This window comes from Callospermophilus lateralis, chromosome 7, assembly GCF_048772815.1.
Source record: "Callospermophilus lateralis isolate mCalLat2 chromosome 7, mCalLat2.hap1, whole genome shotgun sequence".
In the NCBI taxonomy this organism is placed as follows: domain Eukaryota; kingdom Metazoa; phylum Chordata; class Mammalia; order Rodentia; family Sciuridae; genus Callospermophilus; species Callospermophilus lateralis.
The window spans coordinates 57,607,215-57,625,476 of record NC_135311.1 but is presented as its reverse complement, the minus strand read 5'-3'; the positions used below and the strand labels follow the sequence as shown (position 1 = coordinate 57,625,476).

Sequence of the window (18,262 nt, the reverse complement as noted above, 5' to 3'; positions counted from 1 at the left end):
AGTCTGATATTCTTAATGATTTCCCTGTTAAGGTATACACCCTCAAGATGAAAGCTTTCAATTTTAGGATCAATATATAATCACCTCAGTTACTTGAAACATATAGAGAATCATGATTTTATATATAAAGATTATATATAATTATATCTACATCTATATCTATATCTATATCTATATAGTTATATATAGTTATCAGAGCCCATAGTAAGGAAATGTTTAAAAATATTCAAAACCAATATTCTAAAAATATTCCAAAGTAAAGCAATATAAACTAGCCCATGAACTCTAACATTCAAAAAGAAAGAGCACTGTGCTAAAGGCTGAGCCTAGCCTAAAAGAGCAATCCTTATCCCTCTCAATTTCAGAGCTTAGTAAAAAATACCAGTCTTGAAAGTTTATAACTCCAACAGTAAATCCTGATTCTGAGCTCTGCCATTTGCTATGAAGATAAACAAATTACAATTGACAGAGAGTGACAGTGAGGACCAGTTCAATCCGAGGAGATTGGTCATGGAGACATGACTTTTACCTATTCCTTAGAGAAGGGGATCACTGAATATCTCTGAGTGGAACTCATCAGGAACATTGCTACCTGGTTATGGTTTTTAAAGCACATCTTAAATGACATATTCTGATTGTATTCTTTACTCTCAAAATTACTTTAACCACTTATGTGTGTCATAATCACATCAAATATGATTCAACTTTTGAAAGAGGTAGAACTCTCTTTTACATTAGTAGATGAGTGTGACCATAATGCTTACTAGTTAATTAGTGATGTTAGGTGAGATACAAATGATCACCCTTCTATACATATCTGAAGATATCTCATATATTAAAATGGTATACAAATCTTACTCTGCACTGTGTAGGATTATCTTATTAAATATATGTTTCCTCTGTTTTCTCATAGCTATTTTCAGGAAAGGGTGGACAAATTTGTGTGTTTTAGGTCTGGGAAGATGTTTGTATTCCTTTCATTTTGTGTTTGACAAGCAGTAGGATACAAAAAAAAAAAGAGTTAAGATGGCAAAGTGGGTTGAAAGGTAGATAAAAGTTAATTTGGGGGTGATTATTTGATCTTGTTTGGTTAATTATGTTTGAAAAATGTTTTAAAGTTTTTATGTTGATAAAGAGGTTTTAGACAGTAACAACAACAACAACAACAATAACAACTTCCGTTTCTTTCATACTTTCAATGTGTCTAGTCCAGTGTCTCACAAAGAATTATCTCATTTGATTTTCTTGTAAGTTTTATGCAGATTATTATCAATTATTATAGACAAGAAAACAAGCTCATAAATGGGAAGTGACTTGCCACACAACTCATCAAATGGAATAACTAGGATTCAATTCTATGTCTGTATAACCCCAGGGGTCTTTTAGTTATATTGCAGCCATTCTTTAATTGAAGAAATACTGTTAACAATTATATTGGTATTTTACAGCAATGTGGAAACTATTTTGCTGTTCTTAGAAGATGTGGAGCAGATCATAAAATGTGCAAATTGATTTATACTCAAATCAATGAATTTTGAGTGAATGTTCCTCTGGTAGCTTTTTTCAAGGTACTATTATACTTTGTATTTGCATTGCATTATGCCATACCATGTTCTGGGATAGAACAAATGTATTCCTATGAAATGTATTTATTAAACCCATCAGAGACAACTAAAACTCCAAACAATTTTTATGCTTTCACTGGTAATTCTAAAGTAGAGGTTTATACTTTCCTTTTCTGATTTGCATAGAAACATACATAAATTACAAAATTTTACATTTTCAGTTTATTATGTCAAAAGCTGTAGATATTACCTAACAATGGTAATTGTTGAATATAAAATGATCAGAGAATCCCTAATGAATTTTTAAAATTTTTACAGAAAAATACCTGTTCCCAGTAAGCTATTGCAAATCTTTTGGAGGTACTGAAGAACAAAAATAGCATTGAAATTTTTTCCTGAGTACTTTGTGAATCTGCAGCAATTCTTTGCATCACAAATGTTTTTTTTCTTATTTCCTAAATATATTAGTTATATATTACTGCATAACAAATTGTCCCCATATATTGAGGTCTAAAACATTTATTATGACATAGTTTCTATGAAGAAGGAAGCTGGGCTTGGCTAAAGAAATTCTCCCATTCAGAGAATCTCACAGTGTGGCAATCAAAGTGTCAATGCAGTCATTCCAATATAAGACCTTGGAGAGATCTCCTACCTAGATCAACTGTGGGGCTGTGAGCATCCTCATGTCCTTACCAGCTGCTGTATGGGGACATTGTTGTCTTTTCTTATGAGCTTCTTTTTTATTATTATTAGTTGCTCAAGACAATACGATGATCTTGACATATCATACATTTGATTCAAATGGGGTATGAATTCTCATTTTTCTACGTGTACAGATAACCAATGTGATCCTGCAATCTTATGGGCTTCTTCACCTTAGTTCTCAAGTGAGCTGTATTAGCAAGAAAGCATAAGGGATGGCAAGCAAGAAGGAGTTGCAGTCTTTTATAACCTAATGTCTGAAGTTACATCCCAACGCGTTTTCCCCTTTCTTAATCTTTTAAGTTGAGCCACTAAGTTCAGCCCATATTTAAGGAGAGATGATTATACAAGAGTTTGAATACCAGGAGGCAAAGATCATTGTGCATTTCTTTACAGGCTACGTAAAACACACTAGATCATAAGACAAATGTTAATATAATCATCAGCATTATGATCATAAAATAATGCTAATAACATTTTATAGTGACTTACATTTTTCAAAGTAATGTAGACAAAGCCTACTGTGCCAAGGCTGATGATGAAGACACGTTGAAAATGGCCAGGTGTGAAATTTATCCACAGGATAGATGTGAATGTGACAAATATTTATGTCCTATACATAAGACTGGGCAGGAAAAGTAATAGTGACCCCATCTTTACATGATGCTAACAAGTGCTGGTATTCTTATACATAACTTTGCAACAGGGCTGATAACTGAAAAGTTGCCTGTGACTTTGGTGCTGGATAAAGCTAACTTAACCCCTGAAGATGGTTAAACCAATGACCTGAGCCTCATTAGCCCCCACCAGCTGGGTGCTTAATAAGTCAGTGGCCACTGAAATCAAAGAATAAAAGAATATGGAAATAATATAGAACATCGTTTACAGTTACTTTTCCTTTAGGAAATATTCATCTGGTCTCTGCTGAACAGCAAATTCTAAATGTCTGATAAATGAAATTCACCAAATTTATGTTAATCATTAGATTCTCCATGAAATCACCTATTTCCAGCTGATAATATAAGGATTACTCACAGTGATACTGCCTGATAACTGAGGAGCTTGTTTGTTCATAGGGTGATGTGAGTCAGGGGAGTTGCAGCAATGGCTTTGGATGCTGAATTCCATCTCTTCCATTGATTAGAATTGTAGCTCATGTTTCCTAAACTTTCTGAAGTTCAGTTTCCCTACCTCTAACATGAGGGTGAACTCAGTGGTGGCCATGAAAATATATCTTCCATACTCCTTGCTACAGAAACAACACTGGATTAAAGGTTTGTGCTGCTGCTCTCTGAAACTGAGTTGTGTTTGCGTTGAGTCTGTGCACCCACCTGCCCCAACACCTTAATTGTTCACTATTGCAGTAAGTAATGTCTCTTGCCTATGTTGTCAGCATGCTTATTAATGATAGGGCTTGTTAGACAGTTGTAATGTCACAAAACCACTCAGGCATTTTATGAAGAACAGCATTATTATTCAAGTTATAATAATTTCAAATAAATTAACACATTCATTAAATGATTTAATGATGCTCAAGGAATGTAATCCCAACTTTTCTTTGAAATAATCCCAAAGACTTAGTAAGCATTTGTAATGCTATACCTTAAAAATGAACTAAAGGTTCTTATTTATATATTTGGTACACTTTGGTGCCTTTTACCAGAATGAAGGAATGCAAAAACTTGTCCTCAATCTTTGTTGATTAATTATAACCTGCACTGAAACTACAACAATAAACCAGACGCTATCCTTGCCTTCTAATTTCTTGTAATTGCTAGAAAAAACAACAAGACAAGGTAATTTTAATATTCAGCAATAATTGCTGTTCCACAGGTAAGCAAGGCTATTGTAGCAGACTAGAGGAAGAACAGCTAATGTAATCAAGGGAGTCAGAAAGTTCTAAACCTGTTTAGAGGCAAGAAAGTGGGGTCAGGCAACTTGGAGTCTAAAACAGTGGGGAGCAAGGCAAGAATGTGGAATTCCATGCAGAAGAAAAAGCCTAGACAAGGCTGAAAGTGAAATTGGTCATTATTCTTCCAAGAGATGTCCTGAAGAGAGGCATTGTTGGTGAAACATGGAGAGAAAGAGCAGAGGAGGTGCAGAGATCCCAGGTAAAGAGAATTCTTATCAACCATTTATGAAGTGCTGGCTTTAACCTTTTAAAGGATGTAAGCAGTGGAGATATATACATGGACTTGACCCTTCAGAAAGAGCTTTCAGGTTGCCAGGTGGAAATGAGTTTGAGATTGTCATTAATACTACGTCTAAGACCATTATTCCTCCTTTTCAGAGATAACGATTTTCTGTGACAATATAATAATAAAATGTTTCACCAATTTTGAATCCCCATCTCACTCTTCCAAAGTTAGTCCTACTCCCAATATAGCAATTAACTGGTAAATATTCTGAGAATAGTGAAGACACCCACCCAGGAAAGGAAACAGGCACATACTTGCAGGTACACAAGTATGCACACACACACACACACACACACACACACACACACACAGAGCTCCATTTTAATAATTAATTGCTGCAAAATAGCTCTAAGTTTAGCAGTTTAAAATACCAACAAATATTTATGCTCTCACAGTTTGTGTGAGTCAGTAATTCAGAGGCAACTAGGTTGAGCGGTTTTGACTCAGTGATCTCTTTAAAGGTTGTAGTAGTGACACTGAGTAAGGATGAGGTCATTGGGAATCTCCACTGAGACAAGAGGATTATCCTAACAGATGGCTCACTCATATGCTATTAGCCAAAGGCCTAAATTTCTTGCCAAGTGGACCTTTTTATAGGGCTGCTTGTATCTACATGATGGTTGAAACCAAATATCACTTCAACCTCAAGATGTCTGGCTACTGTTGTTAAAATCACCTTGGCTTTAAAGTACATTCAGAAAAGGGAAACACAAACTCAAAGATGCATCTTGAATGGATTAAAGCTGACAAAATTTGAGCAATAAATTCATTGTGTAACCTTACATGGTTGCACATGTAAACCTGAATAGAGTTTTCTATTAGAAAGCAGTCTAGGACCTCAGACCCTGAAATCAATTCCAGTCTTAGAAAAAGACTTCTATTTAAATTTTGTTAGCTGTTACAAATAGTGAAATAGAATACATTTATTCTAGAAAATGTGGAATAGCTAAAAAATAATACTTGGTCTCAAAGATTCATTAAGACTCAGTTTTGGCCAAAAGGGTTACCTCCCAAGAGCAACTTACTTCTAGATCTACTATAATGGAACTCAACTCTAATTATGCCAAAGTGATGTCTATCTGTGAATCCTGGGGTGTTCTGATTATTTCAGTAATGCCTATGCATGGATTCCTAGAGACTCAAATGTAAAGAACTCAAGAAAATCTAATAACAATCTATATCATTTAACTTGAGACATTTAGCTAAATAATTCTATAGTAATGTGTTTATCTCTATACAAGAATTCTTAAGTGTATTATGATTACTTGTCTAAAAATAGGAAAACTGACAGATGATAGAAATCATGTAAAACAGTAAAATTCATGAGACTCTCACTAAGTTGAAAAACAGCACTACATCTACATGGACAAATTGTAGTAATATTTATGATCAATTAATAAATTTATTTGAAAAATGAGCTTAACTACCAGAATGATTTTTCTCTCCCCAAATAGAAACTCAACTTTAAAACAAATCTAAAAACAAGCAAATTATCATTTCTTAAAAAGAAAAAAACCCCTCTCTTTAAGCATAATGGGATGGTATATCTTATCACTATGAAAACAGGATGATACGTTAACACTTATGAGATACACATCAACTTAATCAAAATCTAATTGAAGGAAAAAATACACCTAATGAAGGATACTATTTCTCAATGAAAAGTCTACAAAAAATCATATGAGTATTTTTAGTTACTATTTCCGCACAAGTTGCGAAAATCACTGAATTTTGTCTTAAATTGTTACTTTTCTCCATTTTTCAAAAATTCTTTTTGTGTAACTGAGAATATGTTTATGATACTTGTCAAAGCAAAACTTCTGCCAAAGTTAAACAGGCAGGAACAATTTTATTCAAGGATATTACAATAGTGGAGAGAGGCTAGGGCTCAGTCTTGCACAACTTCTCTGAAACTAAAGTCAGGAGAGGGAGTCAATAGCTGGAGTGAAAAGATCATCTGCATTTGTTAATAAGTTCTCCTGAAGGAAAAGTAAACTATTTGGCTTTCTGATAGGCCATAGTTTTACAACTTGGAGCCTGGCTGCTCACCTAGGTTAGGCTCTTACCCTCTTACAGAAACCACAAAGTGGAGGTGCTGACTTCCTTAATGGTTAAATTTCAAAAGAAAGGATGTTAAACTGGTGAAAGAACTTTTTTTAAAAAATACACTCTTAAAGGGACAGAAAAAGAATTTATAATTACAAGTTTTCTAAAGTTAATGCCCTACAAGAGGGAAGGCTAGGGCACTTAGGTTTAGGAAGACGCCTGCTTAAAGTTTCTTAAGGCTGTGGGGAATATGGATGTCTGAGCTAATCTGTTGACCTTATTCCAATGACAGGCTCTACTCTTTCCCCAGATTTCAGGTCTGTTTTCTTTATTCCAACTGACAGGTATGTTTTCTTTATTCCAACTGAGGCAGTTGTAGGAATGAGAATTAGATACCACAGGGTGGGAAGCAGGGAGGGTGTACCCTTGACAATCACTAGTGTCGTCTGGCCCAGAACCTAACCCCGTATGCCCCAATAGGTAAGCATCTCTTTTGTTCTACAAGCTTCCAACATGGAAGCCCTTCCCTTGATAATCTCCCAAAGCATTTTGTACCTCTCACCTTCTCACAGGCAAGACTTTTTCTACAAAGCTAACTAAATGTCCAGTGCTCCATTTTCATGTTCTCCTTCCTTCCCTTACAGATCTGGTTCCTCACCCTCTGTGCAACTACTCTTTGCATCATTAAGACATGGGTTTTTCTGCATTGCATTCAGTTTTTCAGCCTACATTATCTCAGTCCTGCCCTATGCTTTATTTTCCATAGTCAAAACATTGTGCTATCAGAGTTTAGTAGATAATGTTAGTTTACTGGCTTAGTATTTGAGAGCCAGAGAAATCTAGGTTCTAATTCTGAATCCCTCACTTTTTTTTAAGCTATATGGACCCTTAGACACCATTTCAGAGGCCCAGTCTCTTAACTATAAATTATCAATAGAATTTATTTTGAAAGAAGATTGAATAAGACAATGGGTTGAGTATGCCTCATTTGATGGTAATACATAATAACACTCTGCATCTTCCTCCTTTTCTGAACTGCCTACTTGGTATTTTTAATGAAGGACACCAGTTTCTGTTTCTTCCAATACTGAGGAGAGAGAAAAAAATATTTCGATATAATGCATGTAGGTTTGCATTTACCATATCACTGATGGCGATGAACTACACACTGAAGGCATATAACATATTGTAAAGAATTGTAAATATTAGTCAAGCCTTTTATTTATTAGAGTAATGGGTTAAAAATGTCAGACATCAAATTTTGATTTTATATTATTGATGTTAAATGGGCAACAGAGAAAATGATTTTTCATTTAATTTCTCTTAAACCAGCTAAACCAATTTTTGTAAGTTCACAAAAAGCCAAAAGGGCTCTCAGGTTTATTTCCATTTTCTGATTTACAAAAATGTCATGTATAAATAGTGAGGATGATTCCTTTAGCCTAAGGATGTGGAGTAAGAAACTAGTTTCATCTGTTATGCTAATAATACAAATAAATCAATTAATAAAGATGTCAATTTTTAAGTCCTAAGTGGTCATTCAACTCTTCCTTAAACTAAAACTAAACAAAAATTTTCAAAAAACACAAAATCAAATTCTCATCTAAAAACTGAATGAATTCTGTACTCAAAGGAAATATGAGACTATTTCAGTCAACTATTTAGTACTGTCAGCATTAGAGTCAAAAAACCAGATGGTCAGCTGTGTATAATTCTAACAATCCAGGATAATCAAAAGCTATTCTTTTCCTTTCTCTGCCCTTCCCAGAAAGCTGAACAAGAGATAAGTTTAATAATGCATTATGTCCATAATAGAATGCATGAACAAGTGCTTTAATAAGCTTATCAAATTCATGTTAATGAATTAGTTATCTCCAAAATTGCCATTACAACTTAATATTCAGAGTCACTTAAAATGAAGGGTTTGGCTGGAGACTTTTTCCTGTGCATTTCTTCATCTAGTCAATACAGCATTTATTTAGTATCTACCCAGAGAGAACAGCTTTTTAGATACTATGGAAGTTACTGTGAAAGAGAAAGGTGTGAAAAACATGGATTCTTTCTTAAGAAATAAAGAAGTCTTTCTGGAGATACAAAATATAGAGAAAGACCTATAATATCAGGCACATTTTTTTCACTTTGTTTCTTGCCTGAGAATTAAGACATTGTTTCATTACTTACAGTTAATTATTATCCTTTTTAGGTTGGGGAATAAATACAGAAGACTAGGAATGTGTGGGAAGGCTAGGAATTGCTAAAAAGCTTCTCTTCAATGAAAAAAGAATGAAGTAAAAAGTACCTTGACTAAAGAACACAGTTGATATTAAGAGAAAATTGGCATTTGAAAAGGGAGCAAAGGCAAATAAATTTTTGGTATACAAATGAATTAAAATGAAAGGGATTCACATTTTCTGATGCCCAATCTAAACCAATTTAGAAGAGTAATACTGTCTTTAAGATGTTGGTAACAAAATACCTGTTCATCATTTGATTCTTTTGCTAAGTAAAACGTGATCCAGGAGAGCTCAAAGAAAAGAAGGCCATTTTTATGCTTTCGTGCATTTATTTTCTTGTTAAGAAAGTCCAACCAATTTTCAGAGTAGCTTTATGATGGCTGTTTCCTGGCCAGCAGCTTTTCTGTTCAGCTGGAGCTTTGCACATTGCAACTTACACTCTAATTCTGACACAGCTGTCATTCACCTTCCCTTGATCCTTGGAAAATCAAGAACCCATAGTGGCGATAGCCAAAGTAAAGCAGAGTTTATAGATACCAGTGATGTAACTTGAGCTTTTCTTACGATACACAAACCTGCTATTATCTCTTGGTCTGGGTTAAACGCTGTAACTGAGCAACTGACCTGGTGGTGTAGTATTGGGTATCAGAAACTTAGGTCTGGGGCAAGTTGTTATATGCCCTCATTTCAAATGATCACTAGGTTTAGTCTCACAAACTGACTGAACAAAACAAGAGAATCTGGTCTAACTACCGGTAATTTTAAAAGATATTGGCTAGGACTCAGTTGCTTCATTAAATTGAACTTGGAAAGAACCAGTTTGTAAAATAAATTTAACTTTTGGAAACAAAAACTGCTTATAAATACAGCTTCAGATAGGATTCACTTCTGGAATTCTAGTCATTTTGAAATAAAAGTCCTGTTGCCTCAAAACACATGCAAGAAAAGTAAAGTTGACAGGAAGGACTTAGGGATCTCTCTCTCTCTCTCTCTCTCTCTCTCTCTCTCTCTCTTTCTCTCTCTCTCTCTCTCTCACACACACACACACACACACATTATTTAACTAAAAATTGAGTGCATCCGATAGGCCTTGGCACCTGACATGAGGTCGGGGCTGTAGGGGTAAGGAAGCTGCCTGAGCCCCAATGCCAAGGCCCAGCTTGACTTCCCTGTGGCTGGAGCACTCCACATCAGCTGTCCCTATGCCTTCACTGCCAGGCACATCAGTCTTCCTGAAACATGAGGCCGGGGGTATCCCTCAACACACATCCTCACACATTAATGCTGCTTTGGGAGTGCCAAGATGTCAGCTAGACTAAAGGGCAAACATAAATTAACAATAAAAAGCTTATTTCTGGGAAGCTCAAAACTGAGGAAGAAATTTCCCTACCCTCTTTTTCTTAGAAGATTTACTTTAGAAAATTAGTCAATGCAAGTATTTTCTATTCTCTTTGAGATTTATATAAATTATTTTGAAAACAGGTAGGCCTTTTGTGAACTTTGTGGTCCAAGGATGTCTTTCTCAAGGACTGGGGCCCATTTTATGAAGTAAATATAGAGGAGATTTCTGTGGTGAGTAGGAGCCCCACTATGGCGGGTACCTCACACCAGGCGTGAGAGTTGTTTTTCCTCTGGGTAAAGTCAACCAGCTAACACAGATGCCGCCATAATTACTAGGTAAATTTAGGATGGCATATGTGTGACAAATGATCATGTCAAGTCTTATATAAGGATTACTTATTGTTTTTTCCCGAAACCATGTATGCAACAGGTTGTATGTGCTTAGCTGTATAAAAGGATGAAGTTTCTTTCTGGCTTTGCAATCTTAAACAGATTGCCTATGATGAGCATCACTTTCTGTTTTAGTACTTATGGAATAGTAAATCTTTCTCTACTACCTTTCTGGAGAAGATTTCAGGGGAAGATTTTGTTTTGTATTTTTGTATTATTTCCCAGCATGGGCAGATCCTACTGTTTGCCTAGGGCGCTCTTAGCTTCTGTCCAGGAGCCATCAACCCTGACAGAGTTGGATATTCATTTATTCTGTCCCAAATCCACAGCATGGGGGAGGCTCTGAGCAGTCCTTCTTGTCCTGGTATACTACAAATATTCAGTGCCCTCCAAGCTGCCTTTAGACAATAGCTATTTTAGCCTCTGGCATGTCAACTTTTTCAGGTACTTATGAAAAGAAAAACGGTAAAGTAAAACTTTGTTAATGTTGAACCTTTTTTATAATTGCTTATTTCTAAAAAAAAATATTAAAGGCATTAAATATTACTGGCTCTTGATTTTCCACAGATCAAGTGAAGGTGAAAACCATCTTGTCAGAATTACAGTGTAAGTTGCAATGAACAAAAGCTCCAGGTGAACAGGAGAAGCTACTGGTGAGGGAATAGCCATCATGAAGCTCAAGCCTTTGCATGGGCTTCAGTTTCTTAATATGAAATAAATATCTGCAAGCGTAAAGATGACCTTTACTATTTAATGCTATCCTGTATCATTTTACTTAGAAAAGCTTCAAGAAGTGAGCATGTATTTAGTTACCAATAATCTTAAAGACGATATAAAAGAACTTTTTTAGTAAACACACACACATATAATATGAGATCTATCTGAGGAGATTTTTAAGTATAATTGTGCAGTACTGTCAACTCTATACATATTGCTATGCAAGCAGATCTCTAGAACTTTATCAGCCTGCATGACTGAAACTCTGTAACCACTGAACAGCAACTCCTACTTCTAGTGACCACCACTCAACTCTGTTTCTGTGAGCGTGACTACTTTGGCTACCTTATATATTTGGATATCTAAATGTTTGTCCTAGCTTATTTCACTTAGCATGATATCTTCAAGGTTCATCCTTGTAACATGTTATAGTAATTCCTTCTTTAAGACTTCATAATATGATTTTATATAAAATCATATATAAAATCATAATGTGATTTTATATATATATAAAAAAATCATAATATGATTATATATATACACCATGTTTTCTTTTTTTATTTTTTTGTCAGTGGATAAATGGACATCTAAGTTGTTTCTACCTCTTGAGAATAATGCTTTTGTGCATAATTTTGCAATGAACTTGGGAGTGCAGATATTTCTTAGAGATCTTGTCCTCAATCCTTTTGGATAAAGACTCAGAAATAGGATTTCTGTATCATATGGCAGTTCTATTTTTAAGTTTTTGAGGAACTTTCATACTGTTGTTTCTAACAGCTGCACCATTTTACATCCCGTTTACAATAATCCCATCTACAATGAAATAAAAAGAAGAAAATACTTAGGAATTAGCTTCACCAAGGAAGTAGATGGCTTGTACACTGAAAGCTATCATACATTGCTAACAGAAACTAAAGATGACACTAATAGTGGAAAGATATTTTCTGCCCTCTAGGGGGTACACTCATACCCCTTACATTGATAAACCCACATCTTCAAATATAACTTGGAACAGAGTCATGTACATGTTAATGCAGTAACTTTATAATTATAAATGGATATGAAAAATCAACCTCCAGATGAGTTAAAGCAGGTTAGGTGAGTAGGCTTGATGAGGAATAGAGAACATAAAGAGGCACAGTGATTTGATTGGTAATCACAAAACTGAGTGTATCAGAAGAAATAATGAAAGTCAACCTCTTGTTGACCCCTAAGTCAGTCAAACAGAACCCATTCTAATTCTTTAATTACTCCTTCTAAAAATCTCAGAGTGCTCAGAACCAGGGAGGATGATGAGGCATTACTCACAAAAATAGTGTCAATTATCTGCTTCCCAAGCTTGGAGGGTATCATACTTGGGAAGTTACAAAGTAAATACAATATAATCAAACCAATATTTGTGCTTTGTACGGTGAGGCACATTGAAATCTATTCATGAAAGGAATTTTAGCTGCTAAAAAAATCACTGATATTCAATTGGTTCTCATATGACATGTGATTGTTATAGATATTGTCTTACTAAATTTCATATAAGAAAGGCTTAGAAAAAGCACAATTGCTATAGTTGAAACTCTCTGGTTATACTTTATTCCTCATTCAAGTCACTTGGCTATTTCCAAAGTTGCAATTACAATAATTTATGTTCTGAGGAACAGCTTTTGCAGTTAGCAACTCTATAAAAAAAACCTAAGTGATACTAAGGAAACAGGTAACTTATTTGCCATATGGGTTTTATAACTCTGATGGCATTGCTCACAGAGAGTTGATATTGAAAAGGGAGCTTGTAACACTCTATCAATGAGCATGTAATGGCAATAATTATGCCATTTGTGCCAGTGCCATGGAACTCTACAAAAGAACTGCCCTCATGTTTAGTCATAAGAAATTGATACTGATGTCCTTTAAAAGAACATTTTAATAAGAGGTTCATTAGAGAATAGAAACACATCTGTCTTCCTCAAAACATTTTTTCCCAATTATCTCATTAGATTTCAAACCAATTTTCAGATAGATCTATTGTGGTCTCTATTTTACAGATAATAATAATAGCTAGCATTCTATGTAATACTTATACTTGATGAAGAACATTCAATATCTTCTTCATGATTACAGATAAAATAGGTGATAAGACCAGGTGCGGTGGCACACACCTATAATCCAAACAGCTTGGGCAGCTGAGACAGGAGAATCACGAGTTCAAAGGCAGCCTCAGCAACTGCAAGACACTAAACAACTCAGTGAGACCCTGTCTCTAAATAAAATACAAAATAGGGCTGGGGATGTGGCTCAGTGGTTGAGTGCCCCTGAGCTCATTCTCCAGTAACAGAAAAAAAATATACAAGTGATAAGTTGTTATTTTCTCAGATTTGCTGATGAAGGCACTAGGGCTCAAGGAGACTGCTCACACACAAGCCTCAGATGTTGCTCCTACTACAACACCTGCTTAGCATGTGTGAGGCCCCCAGGTTCAATCTCCAGCTCCAAAAGCCAAAATAAAACATAGTTTAGATAGCCTTAAACCTATTTGGAACACTTCATTTGAGCAAACATCATCAAAAACCACAAGCAGCATCCCAGCAACCACTGGCAAGATTAAATAACCATTCCAAATGTGAATGCCAGATTTTCAAATTGTCAGTCTTTAGACAGAATTCCCTTGGTATCAAACTACTGCTGCTTTGATTTCCTTCCTTCATAAATATGTCAATAGTACAGGAAAACTCTGACTTCCCAGCAGTTTCCAGGAAAAAAAAACATGGCAATGGTAAAGTCCAAAACTTTGTCCTGGGATCAGAGTTACAGATATTTAATGCAAAATATTTACCGTCATACCTGTTCTCGTGCAAATGATGTGTGCCCTGTAGAAGGATGTGGTGAATCAGATGATGGTCAGGCCGTAGATGTATGATCTGAATTCACAAACAGATATTCATCCTGCCCCTGCTAATTACTAAGCCAACAAATATTTGCTGTTACTTGTATGCCAGTTGAAGTACTGGCATATGAAATGTTTAGAAACTACTAATGAGATAGTGAGACAGGATTCTTAAATAGACCATAGTGAATCCTACCATTATATACATCCGTAAGAATGGGGTACTAATTAGAATGAGATATATTTCATGCTTGTATTATTACATTAAAATGAATTCTACTTTAATGTATAACTAAAAAGAACTAACAAAATTAAAAAAAGAGACCAAGAGAGCTTACATGTGTAAACATGTAGCATTCTATAAATTCTTAGCAAGCACCTATAAAACACATTCCCAGCCCTTACAGAATTTATAATCCTTAAACAAATAAAAGGTTACAGTATTACTAGTAATTCTTATTATTACATCATTATTTATTGCTAATAGGGATAATGATAATAATTTATAAACTAACATTCAGACTAATATGCTTTTCTGTCAGTACTAATATTTAAATAATAGGTAACTAATTAAAAACCACCCATAACATATAATTTAATTTTTTTGGAGGGGGGAACTACTAATCTAGGTCTTGAAATCATATCTGAAGTTTTTGAGTCTTTTAAATTCATTCACTCTGGACCCTTGGATTAAATTCAGTCTTTTCATTGCTATTTTCTAAAAGTATGTGTACTATAGCTTGAAAATATATCTAATTTCCTAACTATTGTTTGGCTGCAAATCTTTTTCATCTGCCATGGACTATAGGCTTGAGCAAAAGTGAGTGCACGGGTCCTGAGTGAATATTAATGGCAAAAGCAGCAAGAATGGGAATGTTGAGGGAGGTCAGAGCTGCCCTTGAATTTCAGTTAGACAATGTGAAAGTAAATGTGAAGATTAAAGCTGGAAGTAGCTGCAGAGATGAGTAAAAAGTAAACATAAGAGTGAACAGCTTAGAAATGGTGAGAAACACCGCTGCCATCTCTTTACAATGCAGCAATCATGCCCAGCAAATAGAAATATTCCAGCACACCATTATCACTCTGCTGGGAAAGAGTTCAGGATGAGCCCTGACCACGTTTTTCCCACAGACTTGGTCTTGGGAGTCCAGCACTTGAGTGAGTGTTGTGTCAAGTCTAAAATTACACACAATCTCTGTATCTCTTGCTCAATTGTCACAGGGACTGCCATCAGTCTCTATGGGCAGAATGTGGGCTGGGTGGATCAGGGAAGAGGAAAAGTTGAACATTCACATGTCCCTGGGTGACAGGGACTACCATCACTTTTAGTTCAGGTTCAGGCTCTCCCCTCTCCTCTGGCTGCTGCCTTGTGATTGACAATCCAGACAAGCCCCCTCCTTTCCTCCAGCTCTCTGAGCTTTGTTTCTCCTGCCCACTCTCACATATTTACATTTCATTATTGTCTCTCCCACTTGGAATTCATCCCGAATATTCATCTGACTCAGTCTCACCTTGTTGGGTATTTGTATAAAGCCTGAGTGTCTATTAGATGTCCTACATTTCTTTTGACCTCTTGTCTATCTTTACCACTGATAAATAACCATTTCTCTGCAAAACAGACAGGCACAGCCACACACCTATGAGCACCATGATATGCATATGGATTACACACACATAAAAACATAACACCAAGAGAAATCTCGAATATTCCAGCTCCGCCTTGTTTTTATACCATTAATGTACTCTTTGCCATCTTGATCTAAATGTGACCCATTTGAAGTGCTGGCCAATTTTACAGCTCCGTTGAGTAGCATTTTAAGGCTCATTACAAGGACTAAAGTGATTTGCATTGCCTCCCACTCTGAAATATAAGCTTTTTAAAAATAAAGTCCTGCTATAAATAGAACTGCTCTGAAATTACATGTGGCACATAATTAAGTGGTGCACATTGAAGCACTCAGCTGTTTCATAATTCTCCAGGAGCTCATGCTGCTGCACTAGAATTCAGAAACCACACTGCCCTTATTCTGGGCACCATCAAAACAGTGAGCAAGGTGGCACAGATAGAGCTCATCAGAATGTGATATGAATAAGTGACATCTGGAAACAAAAGGCTCCACACTAAATAGGTTTTCTGTCTTTAATCCAGAGGCATTGAGACATCAGTGGCTAAAGACTTGACTGCATAGTTGCCCTCCAGGTGAGCAGTAGCTAACCCTTCCTCCTGCAGTCAGAGTAGCTTTTGCTTTTCTGATAAACATCAGAAAATTTACAGCTCAAGGGAAGTGGAGCATGTCCCTGAGTGGTAACTATTGAAATGCACCCGGTTTATTTCTGTCTTTGGCAAGCTTGAGGTCCAGGGACTACAGAAGAGCTAGTAACAGATAGAAGGGAAAGATGTCTAAAGTCTCTTACCTGCTACAGAACCTGCAGCTCCTCTTGCCTCTGCAGAGTGCCAGCCACAGTTACATTAGGAGGTTGCCAGTGTGATACCATCAATATTTAAAGGGGAAAAGGACATGGTAGGAGGGGGTTATGAGAGTGGGAGGCTTGAGAAGTAATCTCTTCCAAAAGAGGCCAGAGAGTATCTCCTTTCCTTCTCTATTGACTAATTGCTGCTGAGCTCTGGGACTGAATGGCAAGGCCTCAAACAAGCCTTCTCTGAGCAAGAAGAGGGATGCAAAAGATAGGGGAAAGAATAGGAAGAAGTGAAGAAAGATGGAAAAGGGAAGGGGTGAGAGGAGGAAAAAGTGAGGCAGAGAAGATGGGCATATGGGGAGAAAAAATAAAAGCAATAAAAGAGGAAAGAAATTGATAATAAAATATAGAGAAGCAGAATAGAAAAAATTGCACTGAGCTGAGCATATCAAGTGGCTTTCCAGGCGTCTTGAAAAAAGATTTTTCCATTTTCCCAAACAGAGGCAAGAAAAGATAAATAAATGAGCACTTACTCTGTAAGCAGTGCAGAGTGGTCCGAATTATGGGAAGATCTGATCTACTGTGGGCAAGAAACAGAATTATAAAGTGTATCATTTTAGTGCTGAGTTATAATGTAGAGGTTACTTACCACAGACTCTTACTTAATGTCAGAATTCTCTGCAACTTTCCAGATTAATTGCTTTATTTTTGTTTCTCTCTTAAAGCAAGGGGTCACTACCAGGATTGTAGTGACCTGATTGTGTCTATTTTAGATAATGCTAAGATTTAGGAAGTGCTTCCTTCTTTAGAGCTGGAAAATTTCCTGAGAATTTCATTGTACTAGTCCTACTTCTGCAGAGACAAAGAGGAAAAAAAAAAAAAAAAAACAGAAAAGAGTGAACAGAAAGAAAGGGAGTGTAGGAAAAAGATAACATAACTAGAAAGAACATGTAAATATTTCAAAGATATATTTTAAAGAAATGGAAATACTATGATTCTGAAAAAAGAAAAGAAAAATAGAAATGCAAGGTTAATAAAAGAACATATCAACCATAGAAGGAACATAAAGAGAAGTAGGGAAGAATGTTTTGTCATCTAATGATAGTTATCTAATTAATTTTGTTTAATATTTCTCTGATGACTTTTTTTATGTCTTCTCCAATGGAACTTTATTATTCTGGGGAATAATAGTAGCCGCTTAATTGCATTTTTTTGTGTTGTAATTTTGAAAGTGTTATTTTTCTCAAATTTTCCAAATGTAGTCATAATCTCCACAGTCCAGCTTTTGATTTAAGAATGATGAAGTTAAATATGTGATTCTTCTTTCTTACATGGTCATTACACGGTTGGAGATACAGTAATTGCTTTTTTGTTTTTCAAGTGTTAGTGATTTCTGTGCTATAAATAAACTGGATGTTCCCTAGTTGTTCATAAACAACTTCCATCTGGGGTCCAAAATTATAATAGTTTTGGCTTGATTCATATTTATGGATTTCCAGCATCTGAAATCTATTAAAAAGAGAAATTTTTATCTACCATCAATTTGTTCCTAGCTATAAGTTCCTGAATTTCCAAATGCCTTGTTAATTTGTATTTCCTTAAATATTCATAAAATAATTTTAAGTTTAATTTATTCCCTAGACAGAAAAAAGGGGAGACTGAACTACAAATTGTAACTATAGAGAAAATATCTTCACATATAACAATTATATGTGAAGACAATAGATATTCAAGAATATTTTTCACCTATAGAGATTTTAAAACTTCAGTATT

At 35.5% G+C, this 18,262-nt stretch overlaps 1 protein-coding gene across 3 annotated transcripts in view; it reads right to left on the bottom strand.

The window, feature by feature from the left end:
• Plppr5 (phospholipid phosphatase related 5) overlaps nt 1-16,563 on the bottom strand; it is a 272,420-nt gene extending 255,857 nt beyond the window's left edge. For all 3 annotated transcript variants that reach the window (XM_076861754.1, XM_076861756.1, XM_076861757.1), the window contains exon 1: nt 16,487-16,563. The gene's annotated coding sequence lies outside the window, so the exon portion shown is untranslated. The remainder of the gene's footprint in view (nt 1-16,486) is intronic.
• Nucleotides 16,564-18,262: the final 1,699 nt, after the last annotated feature.